General features: G+C 37.1%; 2 long non-coding RNA genes across 2 annotated transcripts; one reads left to right on the top strand and one right to left on the bottom strand.

Moving 5' to 3' along the window:
- Positions 1–5728: 5728 nt before the first annotated feature.
- Positions 5729–6914, top strand: LOC117291656. The gene is made up of 2 exons (XR_004519184.1): positions 5729–5994; positions 6814–6914. It is a non-coding gene; the product is annotated as an uncharacterized LOC117291656 (long non-coding RNA).
- An 18169-nt stretch (positions 6915–25083) lies between these two features.
- On the bottom strand, positions 25084–27375 carry LOC117291955. Its single transcript, XR_004519229.1, has 3 exons — positions 27336–27375; positions 26744–26847; positions 25084–25122 (listed from the first exon to the last, which is right to left on the bottom strand). It is a non-coding gene; the product is annotated as an uncharacterized LOC117291955 (long non-coding RNA).
- Between the last annotated feature and the right edge of the window lie 496 nt (positions 27376–27871).

The following is a 27871-nucleotide window of genomic DNA, read 5'->3' as shown; positions in this document are numbered from 1 at the left end:
GAAAGAAAAAACACTCTTGTTGCACAACTTTGTGTGCTTTCAGTTGCATAACCTCTTTCTCAAAAACTACGTTACTTCAGAGGAAAACTATGGGAAAACAGTTGAGGAGATGTTTTCTCTGCAACCTTACTAGTTTGTACGGTACTTGTAGTTTAGCACTTGGATAAGCATAGCCTGAACATCTGACGCCACACTTCGTGGCTCGCAAATAACACCAGAGACCGGCATCAAAAACTGGCGTGTGTTTTGACTTTTGTACTCATTAATTTCACATAGAGATACGCAGTCAAATTCCATTGCGGACTTGACAGTAGTGTACTGTTTGGGCATAATGGGTGCACGTTTATCCAATATCATTGTATCCAATGGAATCACTGGATCTAGCGGCATGGACCAGAAAGACAGACACCCAGTCTAGGATAGGCATCACAACCAGCCCTCAACCCACAACCCGCAATTTGACAATTACCAATAGTGTCCACTGCCTTTAACCATCACCAGAATGTGTGTATAATGAGTGCCACATAGCGACTCTTATCTGTTAGAGAGGACAATTCAATTCAGCACTTACATTACTTTATTGGGACTCTTGGTGCTGTGGTGTACTGGGCCTAATTTCATAGAGCTGCTAAGCACAAAAATTTGCTTAGCATGAAATTTCTTCCTTTATAAAAACAGGATTACCAACCAAATTTCCACATGATTTTCAGGATAAGCAAACAACAGCTGAATACCAGTAACAAGAAATATGCAACAATGGAAATTTGGTTGGTAATCCTGTTTTTATCAAGGAAAAAATTTCATGCTAAGCAAATTTGTGTGTTATAGCAGCTCTATGAAATTTGGCCCTGTTTGGCAGAGAATCAGGCAAGTCGGGCTATGGTTTTCCTTTAAAGCTAACACGGTCGGCCATTTTGTGGTGTCAAGAGTTCCTTGTTAGTTCACGACGTACATGTATAAGGAAAACCGCAATTTTAGTGTTAAAGAAAGAGAAACAATTTGTGTATTTTGTTTTCCGTCTTAAAGACTCTGGACACTATTCGCAATTGTCAAAGACCAGTCTTCTCACTTGGTGTATCTCAACATATGCATAAAATAACAAACCTGTGTAAATTTTAGCTCAATAGGTCGTCGAAGTTGCCAGATAATAATGACAGAAAAAATGCTTTTGTCGCATAAGTTGTGTGCTTTCAGATGCTTGATTTCGAGACCTCAAATTCTAAATCTGAGGTCTCGATATCAAATTCGTGGAAAGTTACTTCTTTCTCGAAAACTACTTTACTTCAGAGGGAGCTGTTTCTCGCAGTGTTTTATACTATCAACCTCTACCCATTACTCTTTACCAAGTAAGGATTTATGCTAATAATTATTTTGAGTAGGTCTCAAGGGTTGGGAACGGTAGGAATATTTCAATTTGACAAAGACCACTCTATTGGGCGCCTGCCCGTATTCACTCATGTAGGATTCCTTTTTTACTTGAGCAGAATGATTCAGTCTAGTCAGTAGATCGTTCTTGTGGTTTAAAGGGTCTATGTAACTTTTGTAGGACAAAAAACACAATGTCCACAGATTTACACTAAACTTACACAGTTTGAAGATAATGATAGTAGAAAGCTTCCATGAAAATATTACGTGCTGAGGTGCTGTAGTTTTGGGGAAATGAGTAAAACAATGTCACAAAAATTATTTGAATTATTTACAAACGTATTTTCATGACATTGTTTTACTCATTTCTCAAAAACTACAGCACCTCAGTAAGTAATATTTGAAGGGGTAAGGTTTTCACTATTATTATCTTCAAAATCTTCAATACCCAAATCTTTTAATGGGTTGCGATCATGTGCCCACGGGAATGTTATTTCGGAACACGCAAGATTTGTTGTGTTTTTTTTGTATTGCCCGGGTTTCCCAAGATAATTTTAAACAAAATGTTTCAGCATATTTTAAAAAATATTACCATAGGTTAGCTCAATAAATTTTTGAGACGGTGAACAAAAGCCACATTTTCTCAATAGATAAAAATAAGTCTCGAGGTACATTTCTTGAGAACAGTCAATTTCTCTACTGGGTTAGAAATCATTGTTTCATTATGACAAAACAAATTTAAAAATACAAACTTGTTCTGCAAAGTGATCACTGAAAGGTGGTTAAAGGGAAGGTACACGTTTGGTAATTACTCAAAACAAATATTAACTCAAAAACTGACTTGGTGATGAGCATTGGAGAGCTGTTGATAGTATAAAACATTGTGGGAAACGACTCCCTCTGAAGTAGCGTAGTTTTTTGAGAAAGAGGTAATTTCTCACTGAAATATTAAAAGACTTCTAGCTAGAAGTCTTTTATTCCCATCTGAAAGCACACAAATTCGTCCAACAAGGGTGTTGTTTCTTTCATCATTTTCTCGCAACTTCGTTGACCGATTGAGCCCAAATTTTCACAAGCTTGTTATTTTATGCTTTTGTTGGGATACACCAAGTGAGAAGACTGTTCTTTGACAATTAACAAATGTGTACCTTCCCTTTAAAGGCAGTGGACACTGTTGGAATTGTTGATTGTATAAAAATCAGTCAAAAAACACCCCACTGACAAACCATGGCTGACACCCTACATCAAATCACTCGTTGTCAAGCGTCAGCGCGCTTTCCATGGCAACCAACAATCGCTGTGGAGGTATTTCAGGAACAAGATCAATCGTGAAATCAAACTGGCCAAGAAAACACACTACACAACCAAGGTCGAGCGACTCAAGAAATCTAATCCGAGTTCATGGTTTCGTGAAGTTTGACTTATTACAACAGGCACGAGCACAAATCGCAACATCCATGTGCAGAATATTGACCCCACAGCTCACAAGGACATAGCGTCTGCTATTTGTGAAAAGTTCGCTGCAGTCGGTAACGACCTTGACCCCTTGGATACATCCTTACTGCCAGCCTACCTTCCAGCCAAACCAATCCCTCCTGTCCAACCTTGGGAGGTGCTCAAACAACTTCAGAGAATAAGCAGCACAAAGGCGAGTGGCCCAGATAATATCGGCTAGATTTATACGACAGTATTCATATGAACTTTCTAAGCCATTGACTCACATTATCAACGCCTCGTTTGCACAGCTTATCGTCCCAGCACAATGGAAGAGGGCAATTGTCGTCCCTGTGCCCAAAACTTCACCAGCCAACATAGACAATTTGCGACCCATTGCCCTCTCAGATCACTTTGCCAAAGTGACAGAACACTTCATTGCTCAACAAACAATGGCGTCGATTAAAGCCAACCTCGACCCCGCCCAGTTCGGAAACATCAAGAACGTATCCACCACGCACTGTTTCATTGATGTTCTTCACACACTCCATGCTAATGCTGAACTACCCAAATCTATATCGTCCATTCTTCTCACTGACTTTTCTAAGGCTTTTGATCACATCGACCACACAATTGCAGTTTCCAAGCTCCTCAAGTTGGGAGTTCCACCACATTTAGCCGCATGGATCGGTGATTTCATCTCTAATCGTGAACAGTGCGTGAGATACCTCGATTGCTTTTCGGAATGGACCCATACTAATGCAGGTGTCCCACAAGGCACTAAGCTCGGTGCCATTATCTTCCTAGCAATCATCAATGACGCCGGTTTCAAAGAGATCAATACAAGTATAAAACACTTCAAATATGTTGATGACATGACTGTCATTGAAACCCGTGATGCCAGTGTTGGATCCAACCTCCCATCTGCAATAACTGATCTGGATGTTTGGTCGTCGGACAACAAAATGCAACTCAACGTGAAAAAGTGTTTCACCATGGACATTTGTTTCTCGCGGAACCAACCAGATCCCCTCTCATTGACTCTAAATGACAAAACTATTACACAATGTGCAGTTATTAAGCTTTTAGGTGTTTTTATTCAAGCCGACTTAAGGTGGGACACGCATGTAGGCTCAATGATCAAGCGTGCAAATTCCCGCCTTTTCATGCTTCGTAAATTGAAGTACCATTACCTAAGCATATCTGATCTTGTTGCTATATATACCTCCTTTGTGCGGCCAATTTTGGAGTACGCTGCACCCGCCTGGTCAGGTGCTTTGTCAAGTAAGCAGTGCAATGATCTGGAAAGGGTGCAAAAGCGCGCATGCAGAATTATTCTTGGCAATGACTACGTGCGTTACTCAGACGCTCTACAATTGTGCAGTATTGAAACACTGGTATGCCGTCGTAACCACTTGTGCCAATCTTTTGCCAAAACTCTCCCTTCATCAGTCCTAAAGCGCCTCTTGCCACAGAGGTATGATAGTGGGTACCAACTTAGGAACTCCGGACTTCTGGGTCAGTTTAAATGCCGAACAGAGCGCTATAGAAAGAGCCCTCTCCCTCACCTCACACGCCTTTTTAACAACTGAATTGCAATAGAATGCAGCTTTTTATGCGCCCTTTGACTGTGCCAGCAATATTTTTTATCCAGGTTTTTTTCCCCGCAACTTTCAGAACAATTTATTTTATACATTGTAAATATTTGTCTCTCCTTAATCAATTATTTCTTAAATAATGTGAAATCGTGTGTTTTTTTTCTTATTTTTTAATCTCTGTATATTTTCCTGTAATTCGACCTCCGGTCGCCATGGGAATTTGTTTTTAAAATAATAAACCAATTATGAATGAATGAATGAATGAAAACATTATGAGAAACGGCTCCCTCTGAAGTAACGTAGTTTTTGAGAATTTTTTTTTCCATGAGTTTGATTTCGAGACCTCATATTAGATTTTGAGGTCTTAAAATCAAGCATCTGAAAGCACCCAATTTTGTGTGACAAGGGTGTTTTCTGTCATTATTATCTTGCAATTTCGATGACCAATTGAGCTCAAATTTTAACATGTGTTATTTGAGATACACTCAGTGAGAAGACTGGTCTTTGACAAACACCAAAAGTGTCCAGAGTCTTTAATGCCAGTTTTGTTTCTGTTCAGATGTGAGAGAGATGGGTGTCGGCTGCTTTGACTTCTCAAAGGATGAGGGAGAGAGACAGAGTCAGATGGAGATGTTGAGTCATCTTAGAGACGAGGTAAGAAGATAACATGATTTTTGTGTTGATTAAGGGCAGTGGACACTATTGGTAATTGTTCGCCCCGATGTTCCTGGCTGTGGTTGCTTAATGCGCCGTAGCACCTTGTAAACCCTTATAAGGTGCTAACTAATTGGGTCTCAACATTCATCACTGCAATAGCCTATCTTTCTGAAAGTTTGTATATACTCAGCGCCTTGAGTACCTCGTTAGGTAGATACGTGCGCTATATAAGACTTCGATATTATTATTATTATTATTATGTATTGTATGTTGATAAACCTTGTAAACATGGTAAAAGAAGAACATGCACTAAACCTTGTGGAGAGTTAGGATTTCAGAGTCTTGTTGTGATTAAAGGGGCTGTTTCATGATCAAAGCAGATCTGTGGCTGTACATAGTATCATGAACTCTCACCTGCATGTTTGCGTGTACTCGCCTTAGATATGATACCAAGGGAGGGCACATGTGTGACCTATCACAACAAAATGAGCTAAAATTCGGAATTTAAAACAAATTAGCTATTCACATTTCTGAATTCTGCAGATTAATAGCTTTCCAATGGTGTACAACACTTGGGGTAACAATAATCCTCCAAGTCGACAGAGCTTGTGGAAACAAGAGAGTTCTCACTTATCTAATGAGAAAGATTTGACCGTCTGTAATGGGAAATGGCACAATGCGACTTATAGCTCATTTCGTTGTGACAGGTCACATAATATGTACAGTAATTCATGAATCCGTTTAAAGCTACAGGCCTGTTGAGTATAACACAGCCCCTTGGAACCTAACCTTCCTAAAACCTCTACATCCTCTTTGCTGAAATAAACGATTCAGAAGGACTTTACACCGCAATAACAATATTGTACCAGGGCTGTGTTTTGAGAACGTTGCATGGAGGGACGTCTCGTCTTCTTGGTCACGTTGCATGCTGAACCAAATTGTTAGTCCAAATGTAGCACATATCAATGCGCAGTTCAATCTGGCACCGCGTGTGCGCACATGTTTTTGTTTTTAAAGGCAGTGGACACTATTGGCAATTACTCAAAATAATTACTATCATAAAACCTTACTTGATTACGAGTAATGGGGAGAGGTTGATAGTATAAAACATTGTGAGAAACAGCTCCCTCTGAAGTGAGGTAGTTTTTGAGAAAGAAGTAATTTTCCGCGAGTTTGATTTCGTGACCTCAGATTTAGAATTTGCGGTCTCGAAATCAAACATCTGAAAGCACACAACTTTCTGTGACCATGGTGCGACAAGGGTGTGTTTTTCTCTCATTAATATCTCGCAACTTTGACGATAGATTGAGCTGAAATTTTCACAGGTTTGTTATTTTATGCATTATAATGTTGAGATACACCAACTGTGAAGACTAGTCTTTGACAGTTTTCAATAGTGTCCAGTGTCTTTAAAATGGCTGCAAATTACTAGTATATATAGGTTTGCGGTAACACCATGTGTGTATCTGCTTGCCAGTTAGAGTTTGTTCTTAGAGAACTGTCTTGCTTAGTTCTACTTCCGTGGAGTAGATTGATCGGGAGACTTCTCAGTTCAATCTGGCACCGTGTGTGTGCACATGTTTCTGTTTTTAGCAAAATGGCTTCATAAGTACTTGCAACACAAATCAGGTATCAGTTGCAATCGCCAAAACGCACCCCTGATGTCAACTGAAGATATTGAAGACTTTGTTAAACTTTTATAATTAGGTAGCTGTCATTTAAAACTAACAATTTGTTTACAATTCTTATTTATAAACAGAAGAGTCGCAATGGGACAGGGTGAAGAAGCAAGTACATGAAGAGCGCCCTCAAGAGTTTGCTCCTCCACAGCAGTACAACTGGATGATGCCATCGATGAGACAAACTCCACAGAAGAAGAGCAAGTTTGCGTCCACAGAAAGTTGCGACGACACGCTTAACACGTCAAAACAGCCGCAGGAGTTCACTCCTCCTAGTAATTCTGCAAAGTGGAACATGAGACAGGGTTTGTCTGCAAGTACTTCGTTAGAGGCCTAGAAATCTAAGGATCAAGGCAGCAGGCTGGGGAATCGAACCAAGAACCACAAAGAACTGGAGAAGATTTCTGCCGTGGAGGTAGCCTGATTGTCTGACGTCATTCTTCAAGGCTCGTGAATAACACCAGAGAGCGGCCAAAAACCGGCGTTTAGTTGACCTCTGACCTCTGTCGTTTCACATATAGATACGCAGTCAAATTACATTGCGGACTTGAGAGCAGTGACTATTTGGACATTATGTCACTGCATGTGCATTGTATCCAATGGGAATCACTGGATCTAGCGGCAGCGACCTGTCTTTATCCTTGCGGATAAAGACAGGGGCCCAGTCTACCGTGGAGGGATCGGAGCTGAGGTAGTTAGTGCGGACTCTATAGCACAAGCTTTGTTTTTCTTCCGTAGTAAGGCAAAGAAGTAGGACTCAATAGAGGCCACAATTTGACAATATTTGATTAAAGGAAAACACTTGACGAAAAGTAACACTGAATTTTCAGGTTGTATTATTAAAACCTCAGAAATTTACAAAGGGTTCCCCCATGGCAGATTCTTTTCCTAAGTGTAAGTCTATGTTTATTGAGGGCAAAAATTGACAAAATCTCAAACATATTTATCAATTTTGGGCAAAAAATTGAAGGAAAACAAATCACAAGGGGTCATAAGTCCAGTTGTTTTATCAAATTTTAGCCCAACATTAAAAAAAACGACAAGGTAAAGTCCTTTTGTTTTATCTTGATAACTTAGCCTTGTGAACTTTTCGCACGAAAAAAACGCACGAGGCTATAGCCTTGTAAATTTTTCGCTCTAAAAAAATCATAAGGCCTTGTAATCTTTTCGCTCAAAAATAAAATAACAAGGCTATTTATATATAGCCTTGCAAATAAAAGCAGAGTCTTTCTCGAAGGCTAAATTACTATAATTCGGCCAACTTAAAAAAATAAGTAAAAAAACATAACGTTGAAGCATGTTGTGATTGTTGTTATTTGTATATTATTGTTACGCAATAAACCAGTCGGGCGTGACCGGTGGCTGAGCAGCATCCTGCGGCCTGGCCATGCGGCAGTCCGTTGCCCACCAGTCTTCGTCGTTGTGGTATAATTCTTAGCTCTCGTGTCAACCAGTCCAAGGGGACTCTAAAAAAATCATAAGGCTGTAGCTTTGTTAACTTTTCGCTCGAAAAAAATCATAAGGCCTTGTGAATTTTTTGCTCGAAAAATATCATAAGGCTATATATAGCCTTTAAACTTTATGCAAAAAAAAATCATAAGGCCTTGTGAATTTTTTGCTCGAAAAATATCATAAGGCTATATATAGCCTTTAAACTTTATGCAAAAAAAAAATCATAAGGCCTTGTGAACTTTTCGCTCTTTAAAAATCACAAGGTTAAAGCCTTGTAACCTTACCCTTGTGAACTTTTTGCTCCCAAAAATCCATAACTTTTCGCTTGTGAACCTTTCGCTCCAAACGAAATCACCGGGCTATTATTAACCTTCTTAACTTTAACCTTGTTAAATCATAAGGCCTTGTGAACTTTTCGCTCGAAAAAAAATCATAAGGCTATATATAGCCTTGTGAACCTTTTTGCTTGAAAAAAATCTTTAAGGATTGTGAACGATTGTAGCCTTGTTAACTTTTTGCTCGAAAAAAATCTTAAGGCCTTGTGAATTTTTTGCTCGAAAAATATCATAAGGCTATATATAGCCTTTAAACTTTATGCCAAAAAAAAAATCATAAGGCCTTGTGAACTTTTCGCTCTTTAAAAATCACAAGGTCAAAGCCTTGTAACCTTACCCTTGTGAACTTTTTGCTCTAAAAAATCCATAACTTTTCGCTTGTGAACCTTTGGCTCCAAACGAAATCACTGGGCTATTATTAACCTTGTTAACTTTAACCTTGTTAAATCATAAGGCCTTGTGAACTTTTCGCTTGAAAAAAATCATAAGGCTATATATAGCCTTGTGAACCTTTTTGCTTGAAAAAATCCTCAAGGATTGTGAACGATTGTAGCCTTGTGAACTTTTCGCTTGAAAAAAATCATAAGGCTATATATAGCCTTGTGAACTTTTCACTTGTGAACTTTTCGCTCTAAAAAAAATCACCAGGCCTTGTAAACTTTTTGCTCTAAAAAAATCATAAGCTATAGCCTTGTGAACCTTTCGCTTTAAACAAATCATAAGGCCTTGTGAACTTTTTGCTCGAAAAACATCATAAGGCCTTGTGAACTTTTCGCTCTAAAAAAATCATCAGGCCTTGTGAACTCTTCGCTTGAAAAAAAAATCACCAGGCCTTGTGAGCTTTTCGCTCGAAAAAAATCTTAAGGCCTTGTGAACCTTTTGCTCGAAAAAAACCCATAAGGCTATATATATAGCCTTTAAACTTTTTTCTCTAAAAAAAATCATAATGCCTTGTGAACTTTTCGCTCTAAAAAAAGTCACAAACTTACCCTTGTGAACTTTTTGCTCCAAAAATCACCAGGCTATCATTAACATTGTGAACTTTTCGCTCAAAAAAAAATCATAAGGTTATATATAGCCTTGTAAACTTTTCGCTCGAAAAAAATCATAAGGCCTTGTGAACTTTTCGCCCGAAAAAAACTTTTCGCTCGACAAAAATCATAAATCTATAGCCTTGTGAACTTTTCGCTTGTGAACTTTTCGCTCTAAAAAAAATCACCAGGCCTTGTGATCTTTTCGCTCACAAAAAATCTTAAGGCCTTGTGAACTTTTTGCTCGAAAAAAAAATCATAAGGCTTTGTGAACTTTTCGCTCTAAAAAAATCACAGGGCTAAAGCCTTGTAAACTAACCCTTGTGAACTTTTTGCTCAAAAAAGTCCATAACTTTTCGCTTGTGAACTTTTTGCTCGAAAAAAATCATAAGAATTGTGAGCGATTGTAGCCTTGTGAAATTTTCGCTCTAAAAAAATCATAAGGCCTTGTGAACTTTTCGCTCTAAAAAATTCATAAGGCCTTGTGAACTTTTTGCGCGAAAAAAAATCATAAGGCCTAGTGAACTTTTTGCTCGAAAAAATCATGAGTCTTTAAACTTTTTGCTTTAAAGGCAGTGGACACTATTGGTAATCACTCAAAATAATTATTAGCATAAAACCTTTCTTGGTGACAAGTAATGGGGAGAGGTTGATGGTAAAAAACATTGTGAGAAACGGCTCCCTATGAAGTGCCATAGTTTTCGAGAAAGAAGTTATTTTCCACGAATTTGATTTTGAGACCTCAAGTTTAGAACTGGAGGTCTCGAAATCAACCATCTAAATGCACACAGGACTTCGTGACAAGGGTGTTTTTTTCTTTTTTATTCATTATTATCTCGCGACTTCGACGACCGATTGAGCTCAAATTTTCACAGGTTTGTTATTTTATGCATACGTTGAGACACACCAGCTGTGAAGGCTAGTCTTTGACAATTACCAATAGTGTCCAGTGCCTTTAAAAAAATCATAAGACCTTTTCGCTCCAATGTGTACTTTTCGCTCGAAAAAAAATCATTGTGAACTTTTCGCTCGAAACAAAATCATAAGGCCTTGTGATCTTAGCACTCGACAAAATTCATAAGGCCTTGTAAACTTTCCGCTCGAAAAAAATCACAAGGTCTTGTGAACTTTTTGCTCGAAAAAAATCGTAAGGCTATATATAGCCTTTTAACTTTTTGCTCAACAAATATCATTAGGCCTTGTGAACTTTTCGCTCTAAAAAAATCACAGGCATATAATAGCCTTGTGAATTTTTCGCTTGAAAAAATCGCAAGGCAAACTTTTTGTGAACTTTTCAAAAAAAAATCATAGCCTTGTGACTTTTTCGCTCAAAAAAATCACAAGGGGGTGTTTGAACGGATGATACAACATTGGAGCGAAAAGGCCTTGTGATTTTTTAGAGCCAAAAATTTACAAGGCTCGACAAAAGCCTTATGATTTTTTAAGTCTTGTGAACTGTTTGCTCGAAAAAACTTGTGAGCTTTTCGCTGTAAAAAAAAAATCATTAACTTTTCGCTCGAAAAAAAATCAAAAGCCTTGTGAACTTTTTGCTCTAAAAAAAATCACAAGGCTATAATAGCTTTATGAACTTTTCGCTTCTGAAAAAAAAAATCATAAGGCTATATTTGATAAAAATGCTGGACCTTACCCTTTATAGTTTTATTCAGTTTCGCCCAACTTTTAAGTAAAAATAAAAAAAATCACAACTTCCTAATTATTGCTTCAAATATTATTATTCTTGGCCTCTGTTCAATAAAAAAAGGCTTCAGAAAAGCCTACCGCATCATGAAGAGCACAACATCGGACCTTAAAAACAAAATAGGCAAAAGTTGAGAAAAGTGCTGGCCTCACCGCCTATGATTCTTTCAAATTTCGGCCAATAAAAGGATGCACATCGAGCAAGGCATGCTGGGGAAAAAATGGCGCATTGAGATCGATCGCCCCTGGGAACGAAGTTGGTGCACCCCTTTACTTAGTCTGGTTCCCAGACCCAAAAATCTCCGACTAGGCTCTGTCGACAAGAGACGTCAAGGAATCTTTGGTCAGGGGACCAGACTACCCTTTACTCCCCCGCGGCCATTTTCTTTTCTGAGCGCGGGCATGGTGGGTTCAGCTCCACGTGTGTGGTAAAAAAGCAGATTTTCTGCAACATTTTACATCGCAAACCGACATCAAAATTCAACAACTTCCACAATGATAACTGCACGGATGTTCATAGAATGTTCTAAATCAGGTAAGTGATTCATGTGTTGATGCAAAAGAGGAAATTTGAGGGGGGTTCTAAGACAAGATTGTCTTGGCAATACAAACAGTCAAATTCCGTTAATATGTTCATAGTGTCCCTCACTATATTTTGAACGAGTTTACAGCTACAAATATATCCATGAAATAATTTCTGAAAATATGTCGGAGTCCTGCCACTGGCGATGCGATCGTCATGTACCAAATTGATAGTGTGAGCCCAAAATATTAACATTAAATGAGAAAATTCAACAATTTTAAATAATGCTGTCTTGGAGTTCCGACTACAAGGAACATAACTAGTAAAAGTTCAGCTTCCTGAGTTAGGTGTATTTTTTTTCGCAATGGTACGGGACCTTTATACCCTGGAGACAATTTAAAGGCCTCTGAACAATTTAAAGGCCCCTGAAGTAATTTTCCCAATGCCTTATACTTCCTATATCCCCTCATTTGTATGAACACTAATTTACATCTATACTCAAAATATAATTTTGTTCTTTTTCAGAGTTCGTGGAATCTGATGTTTCCCTTTCATCAAGTGTATGCTGCCTCTCCCTGCATCTTAGCAGTCTTTCCAGCCACAACAGCAGTCACTGAGGTACACAGCCTCAACCATTCTGTAAGGCAACCAAAATAAATCATATTCTATTACTAGCTGTAGGGCCAGAATAACTTATACCAACACATTTGCCAAAATTTCTCTCATATTTTTTTTTCTCCTAAGACCCACCTATGACTTCTTTTTTTGTGGGGCCTCCGAATAATCAGTTAAATTTCTATTAAAAACTTTCATTTAGAAAGCACACAATTTCATGAACGGAATAATTTGTTTTAAACTTTAATGACCATTTGAGCCAAAACTTCAATTGGTTTGTTATTTATGCATTTATTGAGGCACACCAAGTGAGGAGACTGTTGTTTGATAATTACGAAAAGTATCCCCAACCTTAATTATTTTCTAAAAGTTATTTTTAATTAGTTCATCAACACCAAGAAGGCATCAAAGTTACAAGTTGTCCAAATATTAGGATTCTTCAGAAAATAATAAGCAAACCAGACTAGATTGTTTATTTGAATTTTCAAGACTTTATTTGAACAAACTTTAAATGTCTTCCAAAGAAAGAAAACAATAACACTCACTTAGTGCATCCACACTGTTAGACATTACCCCCACCCACCCCAACCTCAAGAACTTGATTATGACTATGTTGTATGTTATGTTTCCTTAATGTTTTAATTAAAACAATTTTTGTTTTTGTGGGTGCTTTTGCACTCCTATTGCTTCCTTACTATTCATTTTGATAGTTGCTTAAATTGATGGTTGGAAATATGCCAGTTGATGTACAATTACTTTTTGAAAACTTCATTGAAATTATTTCAAAATGTCTTTTTTTTTTTTTTTAATGCACTTGTCAAGTGCCACATTTAAAAAATTGTATTTGTAAAATCAAATACAGCTTTCAATTCATACTTGTTTTAATTAAAAGTTTTGAAAATGTGTATAGTTTCAAAATTCAACTTAAACCCCCAAAATATTCGCGAAGAAATATCAGCTGGCAAATGACAACCATAGCTAAGAAATATAAATGATCAACCAAGGAAGAAATGTAACCTGTTTTATCCAAAAGGAGTCCACATGGCTAACAAAAAAAAACTAGTCTCATGAATTAACTATTTGATTTCTGCAAACTTGCAAAATATTTTTTTGTGCTTTTTCTTCATCTTACAAGAACTCAGAATATTTACAGAATCGAAGCGTTTGTTTTTTCTTTTCAAACCAATCTAATTAAATTTGACTCCTTTATGGTTTACAGGTTGCATTTCTTACTTATAAAGAAGGTACAACATTGGTATTCATATACTGCATATAGAGTGCACAAATTTTGACACAAAAAACGTTATCTCAAACTTGCAGCGTTTTCACAACACATTTCTTTATTTATTGTTTAACTCAATACAGTTTTTACATCAAGTGGACATTTAGATGAATGTTTACTTGCATGCTTACCAAAATTCAAGGCAATGCATGTTCACTAAATTCCCGCAATAAACATATAAGTTCAATTCACAATAGCGTAACTACCAATGTTGTATCTTCTGTAAAGGCCGCATCTTATAGCTTGTTCTGTGACTTTATAATCTCAATCTTGGAAAGTTTTTGAAGTCCACAAAGGGACACAGAGAGTCGAAAATTACTAAGTGTTTTTGTCATAAAATGACTAAGTCCAAAAAAAGACCAAGTACAAACAATGGCTAGTTTTTTGGTCGGAAAAAATGTCTAAGTCCACAATAGGACACAGAAAGTCAATAATTACCAAGTGTTTTTGTAAAAAAAATGACTAAGTACAAACATTGACTATGAGTTTCTACTCAAAAAATTACTAAGTACAAATAATGGCTAGTTTTTTTGGTCGAAAAAATGACTAAGTCCACAATAGGACACAGAAAGTCAATAATTACCAAGTGTTTTGTCAAAAAAATGACTAAGTCCAAAAAAAGACTAAGTACAAACATAGACTATGAGTTTCTGCTCAAAAAATTACTAAGTACAAACAATGGCTAGTGATTTGGTCAAAAAATGACTAAGTCCACAATGGGACTCCATTTTATTGTTATTTAAAGTCACAACAAGCTATAAGACGATACCTTTAATAAGGGGCTGTATTCCATTTTGATGTACCTAGCTATATAATCTAATGGTAATTTGAATTTGACGTCTTGTATAAGTGTCATGTGCAAATTTCTAGTTGATTACATTGTTGGTGTACATTACTTTGGGATACAGTCTCTTCTGCACCCCTATAGGGGGTGTACTTGGTTGATCAAGATTTTAATAATAGGGGGGGTAGGGCCAAAGTTTTTACGCAGTTAATTTCGAACCGTACAACGGCACGAGAAATATTTTTGGCTGACTTAGTCTATATAAAAAAGGCGTTTTTTAAGGGATTTTTTTGATTTTTTTAAGCACCACTGAACTGTAGAAGCAGCAGAGTTGCGCAAACGTGTGTGCCGGTCGGTGTGGCCAACTACTATCTAGAAAGTGAAGCGACTAAATGATCTAAGTATTAATGGAAGGAAAGCATTTTATTAAGTTAAATCAAGTTAATGTTTCAATGATAGTCTGTTTTACCAATGTCCTGCCTTACATGATTGACAAACTAAAAAGATTGTTTTTTAAAAGTCCGAAGCCAAAAACAAACTTAAGATTTTTTTTTTCAAAGTCCAAAACACAAGTCGGAAAGGATTCTGTTGCCCGTTAAAATGTTTGATGAATCTGTATCAAGTGTACCATCGGACGTCTCCCCCTGTTCGGGCAAACACGTCGCTAAGTTCTTGGAGTAAAGTTTCAAGTTTGAATTTTGGTTGAAGTGTAAAAGGACGCTCCCACTCCGTCACCGATTGAGTCCTGTACCATCAGAATAACGAAGACTTCAACCCAGATGATGATGCGCTGATCAGAGAAACAAGATTCCAACATGGCGGCTGAACTTGAAAAATTTTGTGAATTTTTGTGACAAGCACAAAAAAACAGAACAGCATACTCAGGAATGTATTGGTTTCACTTGCATTAGAAGTACTACAATTTGTTTTGGATTTGTTAAAACATCGCAACATTTTAACAGTGTGTGTGATTACACGTTCAAATGAAGTCAAATTTCAAAGTAAAAAATGAGGTTATACACAAACATCAGATTTGCATATCATTACAGGAGATATTGTAGATGACATTGGGTTAATGGAGGATAACTAGACTGTGAAAAAAAAAACTCTTAAAAAAAACTAACCTATCTCTAAACAAATTCTAAACTCCTAAGTACAACAAAGTTTCAAATCCTACGGAACTACAAATTGCTAATGAAGTCCCAATAAAGTATTGAACATCTAGGATCAACAACTACTCCTACTGATTAACTTCATGTAAGCCTGCAAACCAACAACTGCATGCTAATGGTTTTTGCATAAAAATGAGTCCGACGTTGTTGTCAGAAAATTAAGGTTTTATCAGTGACGATAAGATCCTAAGTACAACAAAGTTTCAAATCCTACGGAACTACAAATTGCTGATGAAGTCCCAATAAAGTATTGAACATCTAGGATCAACAACTACTCCTACTGATTAACTTCATGTAAATCTGCGAACCAACCACTGCATACTAATGATTTCGTACCAATTATAAACTACAATGTTTTTGCATAAAAATGGGTCTGACGTCGATGTCGGAAAATTAAGGTTTTATCAGTGACGATAAGATCGCTGATAACTTGGTGTATTTTCCATCTAGAAAGACACCTGTGATTCTGCAAACAGTGCATGACTAAAGTAACAAAGTGACGTCTTATTTAGATTACCTATTCCTGCTGTGTCTTTTTGGCATAATATTCATAACAAAATCAAGCTAACAAGCAAATTGAGAAATAACTAATTTAGTTATTTGTTTAATAATTCTACACTAATACTGGACTAGTGTTTATACTCCCTATAACTACCTAGCCATGTGACAAATTACTATGTTTGTTCTGAGGTTATTTAACTGAATAAGTCTACACTAATACTGCTAATACGCTACTAAACACCTAGTTTGATCCATTGTACACTTCGCTATTGTACATGTTGAGACATTCTCATGTTAACCATAAAAGAAATAAAATAATTGATGGACATCGCACAAAATTTGTCTCGTTTCAAAGACAATTGTTGTACTGACAAAAAACTAGTAGGTTACTCTTGTTCCCAACAGTTCTATGGGTTACATATCTTAAACTTGCCAACTCTTTTTAGAACCTGTCAAAATATTAATGACCAAGTGTCTTTGTCACTTTAACAGCCTAAATAACTAGAGAAACAAGATTCAAACATTGCGGCTGAACAAATTTTGTGAGTGTTTGTAAATCGCCTGAGTGTCGTCACCATATTCAGCTGGAAAAGGGTTAACCAGTTGTAAAAACTGTTTACAATTATCAATAATTAATACCCTGAAGGATTGAAAACACCTAATGCAGCTAAATTTCTATGTTTTATGAAAAATGTATACAAATCATGCACACCACAGTGGCAGTATTTGTTAAAAAAGCAATGTCTATTGGTCAACATCATTTGTAAATCATTTCCTCAACTGATTGTCGTTAACATACCTACTGTAGAATCTGTCATAAAGCTGACCACTCAAAACCTACAATGAACAACCTAGTTAATTGGTCACTGAAATAGACCAATAGTTAACGTCATAGACTGAATATTGCCAACCAGTTCAACAGGTGTTTTAACTAAATCTAAAATTTAAACACTATTCTAACTGACGATGGAGTGTACATACAACCTACAGTGGCTGAGAATTTAACCGGTTACAATTACCTAATGCACAACGGCATCTATCTAAGCGACGATGTTTCTTCTATAAAGGACCCTGTTAACTTCCTACACAATCCCAATGTCATCTTTGATATCTCCTTTTGATACAGTCAAAACTTCTTAACACAAGTGAAACCAATGTAAAAGCCTGAGTACCTGATTGAAATGTGAATAGCCATGTTCAGAATCTCGTTTCTCCGACCCTCGCACCAACATCTGGGTAGAAGTCTCCGTCATCCGTCAAGTTCAGAGGCTCCCTCAGATCAGAAGAGGATGTCCAGTGTAGAGAAGTTGCTCAAAAAGTAGACCCGTTTACACAGGAACAGTATAGAGAGACGGGTACCAACTTAGGATAACAAAATGATCAGATAAAAAATGTGCAAAAAAGTGCAATGGTCCTCAGTCCTTGACACTTTTGATACAGGCCCCCAAAGACTTCAACAGGCAACCAAATCCTTTCTTTCTTAGGTTTCAATTTTTTGTTGGAGATCGAGAAAGTTGAAATGTTTGTCAATCATGTAAGGTAGGACACCGGTAAGACAGACTACCAGCGCCACATTAACAAGATTTCACTTAATAAAATGCTTACCCAACCATTAACTCTTGGATCATTAGGTCGTCACACTTTCCAGATAGTAGTTGGCCACACCGACCGGCACACACGTTTGCACAACTCTGCTGCTTCTACAGTTCAGTGGTGCTTTCTACAGCATTTAATGAATGGTAACCAATTAATTTACTACATAATTTTTCAAATTATAAAAACAGCCAAGTACAACATTTACAATCCTTGAGTTGAAATAAAGTTATCTCTGAAATTAGATTTTTTTTTTGTATCAGCTGATGCAAAAAAAAAATAAATAAAATTTAGAACTGTTAACTATTACTGTCGCAGCAATGCAAAGAAGAACAAAAAAACATTTTCAAATGAAGTTTGTGACTGTTTCATAAAAAATATTGTACTTTTTAATTTTGAATTTGGACAGGTGTAAATCACACTCGTCCAAACATGTCAAGCCTAAAATGAATAAATTTGGTTAAATTGATGACGTACTCGTATTTCATTTTGAGTTTGGACAGGTGTGCATCACACTTATCCAAACATGTTGTGCCAAAAAGGAATAAATTTAGTTAAAATGATGGCGTACTTGTATGTCATGAAGATTGGTCCCAAGAATACAACTTTAGGATGTGTTCCGCTTGCATTAATTGTATTGAGTGCAAGTTGTACTTGGCTTCACAATCATCAAAGTATCAAAATAGGACCAGAGACACTCCCACAATTTGAGTCACAAGCAAATTTTACAGAAAGTTTTGTTTTCCTAAACAGGAAAACAAAAATTTCTGTAAAATTTGCTAAGATATTCCAACTCTGGGAAAAATCTAGAAAAGAAGAGTTTTTAAAGTGAGCAAAGTTTTAAAAGTAGTAGCGGGAAAAAAATTTGCCAAGAGAGTAAAAAAAAAAAAATAAGAATTTAGAATTTTGTATTTTGGGAAGTAAAGTCAAGCGTTCTATATGAAAAATGTACGCATTTTGTATATAAAGTAATGTGAACTCATTTCGTGGGAATGTCTCAATAAAGTGTTAAGATAATTTATGTAAAATACACAAATATTTTGCAGTTGTGACCCAAATTACCAAAAAAGACAAATCTTTTCGCATTGTCGTATTTCTTGTCCCAAAATTAAGTTTAAAGCCAAAATTAAGAATAGCTTTGACAGTAATTTATTTTGCGTGTGTGGCCAACACAAAGAATGGTGAGCGAAATGTTTCACGTAATGATTTGTCTTGTTCTTTTTGTCAAGTTGGATCACAGATGCAGTGAAATGCACAATCATGAATAAATCCAGGCCTGATACTTCACGGAGGCAACGAAGGCGATAGCCTCGATGCCCCTGGTCATTGCCTTGGTGCCCTTGAAATGATCCAGTACAGATTTACAATTTCCGCATAGGGTGCGTTTTACCAAGGAGGAAATGCTCTGGTGCCCTTGCCTTTTCAAAAAAGAACGATACAGGCCTGTTAGTCTATAGAAACAATTCACAACACATGATTCAAGATTTATCACTGTGTTATTGCAACAAATACCCCAGGTGGGAAGGGGGGGGGGGGCAGAGGTAAAATGGCAAGTGGCCATTTCTGACATACATCCGCTAAAGGTTTACAGTAACCTTACCCCACAGAAGAAGGGTCAGAGGTCACACGGCAGGTGGATTAATATAAAGTACCAGTCATTTCCCCCAGGTAGGAAGGGGAAAAGATCATGTATGTAGATATCAACCTCAACATTTAGTTTGCTGCGACACAATCCCTAGCAGAAAGGGATGAAAGTCACGTGTGATGGTAGTGGTACAACAGTAAGCCACTGTACTAAAACTTTACTAAGTTTGCTGTGACCCAATCCCTAGCAGAAAGGGATGAAAGTCACGTGTGATGGTAGTGGTACAACAGTAAGCCACTAATGTTATTCTTTTTTAAGTTTGCTGCGACACAATCCCTAGCAGAAAGGGATGAAAGTCATGTGTGATGGCAGTGGTACAACAGTAAGCCACTAATGTTATTCTTTTTTAAGTTTGCTGTGACCCAATCCCTAGCAGAAAGGGATGAAAGTCATGTGTGATGGTAGTGGTGCAACAGTAAGCCACTAATGTAAAACGTTACTAAGTTTGCTGCGACACAATCCCTAGCAGAAAGGGATGAAAGTCATGTGTGATGGTAGTGGTACAACAGTAATCCACTAAACTAAAACTTTACCTAGTTTGCTGTGACCCAATCCCTAGCAGAAAGGGATGAAAGTCACGTGTGATGGTAGTGGTACAACAGTAAGCCACTAATGTTATTCTTTTTTAAGTTTGCTGTGACCCAATCCCTTGCAGAAAGGGATGAAAGTCATGCACTATGGTAGTGGTACAACAGTAAGCCACTGCTAGAGAACACGTTGATAGGTTCCTAGTTTGCTATGACGCAAACCCCTAGCAGAAAAGGACAGCTCAGTCATTTAAACAGGGCAAGTGCACCAAGGTGGTTTTTCTTGGTAAAGGGCACCTCTATGGAACAATTGCAAGAACATTTCAAGGGGCACCCAGGCAATGACCAGTGGCAACGTTGCCTCCGTAATGCATCAGGCGTTTCCTAGTAACAGTATCGAGGATGACATTTTGTGCAATGACCAACTCTCAGGAAAAAGGGAGTTTTAGTCTTGCCATGACCCATAAGTTACTAAGTATGCCATAATCCTAACCAGAGCTAGAAGGCTTTTATCATAAAAGGTGTGCACTCAAGTTTCTTAATCGTTCTTTCAATCGATCAACCCACCCCAGGGGTTAGGGGAGGATCGACCAACAACAACAATTCACGTCGGTTAACAATTCAATTTCAGATACTCATTTTTTGAAACAAGCTATAAAGCACGAGTTATCGCAAACTAATGTAAGCAACACTGACAGTTTAAAAACACCTTTATCACAGTTCGGCCATTTTGTCTGGTTCCCGTGTACCGATCAAAACCCGCTCGAAACGCTCAAAGTTTAACAAAAAGGAACCAGACTTAATTTTGTTGTCAAGCCTCATTTTGTTTCTTGAGACAATCCTGATGGCACTGTCAGTGATAAAGGATCCTTATCTTATTTAAGTACCCATACTGGGATGGATGCTCGGCCTCCTCATCAGTAACACATCTCTCTGGCATCAGGTGGTGGTCGTCGTTGTCGTCGATGGTGATTTCATCTCCTTGTTCCAGTGAGCTCTTGTCTTGAGATCTATAAGTGTAGACTGATCCGAAGATGTTGATTCTCTTCAGGAGTACTCAATCTCTTGATGCCTGTAAATATAAAAAAATACATAAAAAAATTACTTTTACATAAAAAAATGAACCTTTGACCCTAACCATCCTGGGGTCGATTTCACAAATGGTTAGAAAGCTGAAATAAAACAGTGAAAAGTTCAGCAAAATAGGTTAATTGGTTCTACTTGCTTAGAAAACAAAAAGAAGCAAAACCCTGTCACAGTAGCGATGAATCCATCCAAGGTAAAGATTTAGATACATCAACAAACTATGTTTGCTTTTTCCCCAAACATTTAAAAAATAATTGGCATGGGGTTTTCTTACAGACTGTCACTGATTTTTGCTCTCTGTTTTCACAGGTAAAATATAAAACCTCTCAAATAAAACGAACCTATTTGTATATCAAAATATTTGGAGGGGTTTCCTGTTATTTTTCAAAATTTACCAAATGTCAACTTTAAATTTCAAGTGGTGCAATTTTCAATCAAACACAGTTAAAAAAATCGGCCAGGGGTTTCCTTACGGGTGGCGAACCCTTTGTCACTGAATTTTTGCTCTTCTGTTTTCAGAGTTCAAAATATAAAACCAAATAGTAGGGGGCTTGTTTTTCAAAACTTATAAATCACCTTATATGAAGTGGCGCATTTTTCAATGAATAAACCAGTCAAAAAATCGGCCTCCTCATCAGTAAGACATCTCTGTGGCATCAGGTCGTCATCGTTGTCCTCGTCGCCGGTGGTGATTTCATCTCCTTGTTCCAGTGAACTCTTGTCTTGAGATCTATAAGTGTAGACTGATCCGAAGATGTTGATTCTTTTCAGGAGTACTCAATCTCTTCATGCCTGTAAATATAAAAAAATATATAAAAAAATTACTTTTACATAAAAAAATGAACCTTTGACCCTAGCCATCCTGGGGTCGATTTCACAAATGGTTAGAAAGATGAAATAAAACAGTGAAAGTTTCAGCAAAATAGGTTAATTGGTTCTACTTGCTTAGAAAACAAAAAGAAGCAAACCCTGTCACAGTAGCGATGAATCCATCCAAGGTAAAGATTTTGATACATCAACATACTATGTTTGCTTTTTCTCCAAACATTTAAAAATAATTGGCCAGGGATTTCCTTACAGACTGTCACTGATTTTTGCTCTCTGTTTTCACAGGTAAAATATAAAACCTCTCAAATAAAACGAACCTATTTGTATATCAAAATATTTGGAGGGGTTTCCTGTTATTTTTCAAAATTTACCAAATGTCAACTTTCAATTTGAAGTGGTGCAATTTTCACTCAAACACAGTTAAAAAATCGGCCAGGGGTTTCCTTACGGGTGGCGAACCCTTTGTCACTGAATTGTTGCTCTTCTGTTTTCAGAGTTCAAAATATAAAACCAAATAGTAGGGGGCTTGTTTTTCAAAACTTATAAATCACCTTATATGAAGTGGCACATTTTTCAATGAATAAACCAGTCAAAAAATCGGCCTCCTCATCAGTAAGACATCTCTGTGGCATCAGGTCGTCATCGTTGTCCTCGTCGCCGGTGGTGATTTCATCTCCTTGTTCCAGTGAGCTCTTGTCTTGAGATCTATAAGTGTAGACTGATCCGAAGATGTTGATTCTCTTCAGGAGTACTCAATCTCTTCATGCCTGTAAATATAAACAAATTACTTTTACATTAAAAAATTAACCTTTGACCCTAACCATCCTGGGGTCGATTTCACAAATGGTTAGAAAGAGGAAATAAAACAGTGAAAGTTTCAGCAAAATAGGTTTATTGGTTCTACTTGCTTAGAAAACAGAAAGAAGCAAACCCTGTCACAGTAGTGATGAATCCATCTAAAGATTTTGATACATCAACAAACTATGTTTGCTTTTTCCCCAAACATTTAAAAATAATTGGCCAGGGATTTCCCTACAAACCTCTCAAATAAAACGAACCTATTTGTATATCAAAATATTTGGAGGGGGTTTCCTGTTATTTTTCAAAATTTACCAAATGTCAACTTTCAATTTGAAGTGTTGCAATTTTTAATCAAACACAGTTAAAATTTCGGCCAGGGGTTTCCTTACGGGTGGCGAACCCTTTGTCACTGAATTTTTGCTCTTCTGTTTTCAGAGTTCAAAATATAAAAATATTCAAATATTTGGGGGCTTGTTTTTCAAAACTTTTAAATCACCTTTTATGTAGTGGTGCATTTTTCAATGAATAAACACACCCCAAAAATTGCCTCCTCATCAGTAAGACATCTCTCTGGCATCGGGTCGTCGTCGTCGCCCGTGGTGATTTCATCTCCTTGTTCCAGTGAGCTCTTGCCTTGAGTTCCTCTCAGTGTAGACTGATCCGAAGATGTTGATTCTCTTCAGGAGTACTCAATCTCTTGATGCCTGTAAATAAAATAAAAAAATTAAACAAAATTACTTAACCATCCTGGGGTCGATTTCACAAAGAGTTAGGACTGGTCCTAACTTTAGGCTAGTCCTAAGTTAGACGAGTAACTTGTCCTAACAAGATAAGACTAGTCTTAACTCTTTGTAAAGTTCACCGCAGATCCTTCACAAGATCCAATTGCATGTTTTGTTGGTTTCTGTTTTGCTGATGGATGCACTTGTAACCATATTGTGCTTTAATAATAACAATATTAAAAATTATAATAATCAACGTATTTATAACGCGCCTTTTCCAAAGGATACAAAGCGCCAAATATTTGTACTGCAAGGTGAGTGGGATGAAGATTTTGAAATTATGAGACCTTATCCTTAGCACACCATGTAATGGCATGGTGCTACGGCGCATACAGCAGCCAAAGCCAGGAACACCAGGGCGAACCCCTTCTCTTTTTCGATAAGTGCATGCACTGCGTTCTTTTAAATGGGACCTACGGCTTTACGTCCAATCCGAAGGGCGAAGCAATGGTTAAGTGTCTTGCTTAAGGACACAAGTGTCATGGCTGGCGATTCCAACCCACACTCTGCTGATCAGAAACACCAGAGTTTGAACTTGATGCTCTTAACCGCTCGGCCATGACACTTCCGACAACGATTTACACACATGTCATATGAACGGTGAATTTCTGCTTGTACCATTCCGCATGTAGCACTGAAATCCGTCATTCAGTGACGCTCGTGGCTCTTCAACAATGTTACCCCTTATCACTGGACCATTTATTTCATTCATCAAACCAACTCAGAAATTGCCTGTGCAGCCAAATATGTAGTGATAAATAAATCACAAGAACCATCTCTGCCCTCACAGGTACCTACTTACCCCTGTGCAATCTATGGAAACTGTATGATAAACCTAAAAGGATCTACAAGCCTAAAGCCCGGTTCATACTTCCTGCAAATGCGAACAAGTTTTGTTGTCACAAACTCGCAATGAATCACTCGCAACAGTTGAACTGTGTTCAACCTCTTTGAAACATTCGTTAACTAAACAGGGCTGGGTCGCCAAAATTCACTTTGCATTTGCAGGAAGTATGAACCAGGTTTAAAGTCACCTGGAAATGGTATTTTTTCAAAATAAAGCTTTTGTCACTAATATATGTGTTTTGATGAGTGGAATGTGAATAAACAGTTAACTAAGGTTTTAAAAAATCAGTTCTTATGTTATTAACAAATTTAAGAGTAGACCCCGACCCGAGAGGGCGCTGTTCGTGACGTCAATCGAGGCAGACTTTGCCTGTAATGCGTAGAGTAAACACAATTGCAAAGTACATGTACGGACCAAGTCGTGAGTTTGTACGTTTCAAAACAACAACAAAATTGTTTTTTTCCGGCAATGCCGACCAGGTGTATTGCTGCTGAATGCAGAAAAACACTTTTTGAAATGTACCAACTTACGACTTGGACGTACACGTACTTTGCACGTGTGTTTACTATACGCATTGCAGGCAAAGTCTGCCTCGATTGACGTCACAAAAGGGGTAGGCGGATTCAGCCCCCCAAACAACTTTATATATTTTTTAAACATATAAATCGTGATAAACAATTACTAAAAAAATTGTTTTATTGTTCGTAAGCATATACTCTTATGTTTGAAAGAAAACAAATTCTATTTCCAGGTGACTTTAAGTAGTGATTAACTTACTTGCATGATGGGCAGAAATAGATGACGGTTTGTCCTTCATCAGCTGATCGTGTTTGCCTGGTGTGGCAATGAAGTCCATCGTGACGGCACTTGGCACATGCCCTGTCAATCTGAAACCAGACCAGATACAAAAATGAAATTAAGAAGTGATGAAAAATAACCAAGCATTGATAATACGCCTAAAAGGTAAGGCCATAAGTTTTTTTGTTTTGTTTTTCAATGATTAATGGACAAAACATAGAAAGAAGAAGTAAAACTGTGAAAGTTTCAGCAAAACAGATCTACTGGTTCTACTTGCTAAGAAAACAGAAAGAAGCAAAACCCTGGCACAGTAGCGATCAATCAATAAGAGGTAAAGATTTCGATACATCAACATAAAAGGTTTGCTTTTTTTCCCAAACATTTTTAAAAAATTGGCCAGGGGTGTCCTTCCGGGTGGCGAACCCGATTTTCGCTCCTCTGTTTTCACAGGTAAAATATAAAACCTCTGAAATAAAACAAACCTATTTGTATATCAAAATATTTGGGGGCTTCCGTTAGTTTTCATTACCTAATTTCAATCAAACACCGATAAAAAATTTACCAGGGGTTTCCTTACGGGTGGCGAACCCTTTGTTACTGAATTTCTGCTCTTCTCGTTTCAGAGTTTAAAATATAAAACCAAATGTTTGGGGGCTTATTTTTCAAGACTTGCCAAATAAATCACCTAATATGAAGTGGCAAATTTTTCAATTAATAAACAGCAGTTAAAAAATTGGCTAGAGGTTTCCCTATGGGTGGCGAACCCATATCACTTAAGTTTGCTCTGCTAAAGAGTTAAATACAAAACCTACGATATAAAACTGTTTCTAACCAAATATTTGGGGGGGGGGAATTTTCAAAAATTACCAAATTATAAAAAAAATCGCCTTTTAAAATGAAGTGGTAATTAACACAGTTAAAAAATTGGCCAGAAGTTTCCCTACGGGTGGCGAACCCATATCACTGAATGTTGCTCTTCTTAAGAGTTAAATATAAAACCTCTGAAATAAAACAAAACTATTTCTGACCAAATATTTGGGGTGGGGGAGGGTAATTTTCAAAAATTATCAAGTTATAAAAAAAAATCGCCTTTTAAAACGAAGTGGTACATTTTTCAACTAAAACAGTTAAAACATTGGCCAGAGGTTTCCTTATGGTTGGCGAACCTTTATCACTGAATTTTGCTGTTTTCAGAGGGATAAAACCTCTGAAATAAAATAAACAAGTACCAACAAAGAACTTTGGGGTTGCTTTTTTTTTCAAAATTTACAAAATGATAAACCACCTTTTATTCAAAACGAAATTGTGCCTTTTTTTCAAACCATTTCATAATTGACCAGAGGTCCCCCTACAGGTGGCAAACCCTTTACACTGATTCGTTTTTGTGTCTTTCCTGAAGAAAAACCAAATGGTGAACCTAAATATTTTGGGGGTTATATTCTTCAAAAGAAACCATATGCAATAAATCACCTAATAAATTTCATCTATTGTGCATCTTTTTTTTCATAAACCAATTTTAAAAATTCAGAGTAATATAAATGTTGAAACCTCTGAAAGAAAAAATAAAAACAAAGTGTTTTGATGGTTCTAGCAGGGGCAACTAAACAACAATAATGTACAAACATTTCTGTATGTAAACATCAAGATATAAACCTAAACAATTTGGACAATTCCTAAGAAATGTAAGATAAACTCCAGTGTTTCACTCACCAGTGGTCCTAGGTCTTTCTGGTCGACGACCTCCTGACGACCTTCAACATTCTTGTGAGAGTTGAGACGCAGGTATGAATGATAGACCACACCATGTAATGCAGCTGTAATGAGAAGGAAGACAATAAGTGACTTTTCATTCATTCAAAAAATGCTGTCTGTGCTATTAATTGGTAGTGATATAAAATATGCGGTCATTGCTGAGTGATACAAAGAAAAAAAAATCACTGATAATATTAATAAAAACAACTTTACACAGGTGTTACATTTTGTTGAAAATCTGTGAAAGGAATGTAATTTTTATATCCTAAATAAATAAAAAAAATAGTCAATATTTTTTGTCAACTACAAATTATGTCACAGGTCATTTACATCATCAGACTCAAAGTCATTGAGCTGAATTTGCATTAATGTGTTTAATATTCAAAGTCTGAGTGTTGCGATCATGCATCAGCCTCCTCCCCCACCGCCTCCTTGACCACGTCCCGACCCCGCCTATCCCTTTTATAAATAACGCACAAGTCAAGGGGGTTATCACACACAACTTTACAAGCTCCGGTTTCCACAATAAATATATATATTGCAAACTTACTTTTTGCATTTACTTTGTGAGCACATGTCTTGCACTTCATAACTACCGTTTCTTTTTCAGGAAACGGTAAAATGGAGCCAAATGCGGGCAAAATTCTCTCGAAGAAGCAAGTCACTCCTCTCCGTTCATGTTTTTGAGAAATTCTGATACCGCATGCGTTTCTGAATGGGACACACGTGATTTATCAAGCTCGACTTCATCTATACGTTCAGCGTTGAATTTGGTTTAGGGTATCTGACTAAGTATTTAAATAGGAATCGCGCCCTCTGTCGGCGGATTGTAGAGTCTCCCGCGTAAAGTTAATGAGCCTGCATTAGATGGTTAATTGATGCACTTGCTGGAGGATTTTGATTAATTCTGGTAAAAACATCCACTCTATGAAAATACCAAGCGCAACAGGATAAAAAAATGAAATTAAACAAACAATATCCCCAAATACGAACCACACCACGAGAAATCCCTTCCAAATACTACTAATAATCATTATAGAACCGTTACAAAAGTTGTCACTCACAAAGATGAAAAAAAAATAATAA

Source organism: Asterias rubens, chromosome 6, assembly GCF_902459465.1.
Source record: "Asterias rubens chromosome 6, eAstRub1.3, whole genome shotgun sequence".
Classification (NCBI taxonomy): domain Eukaryota; kingdom Metazoa; phylum Echinodermata; class Asteroidea; order Forcipulatida; family Asteriidae; genus Asterias; species Asterias rubens.
Note: the sequence above shows the minus strand (reverse complement) of the source record. Positions and strands in the feature narration are given on the sequence as shown.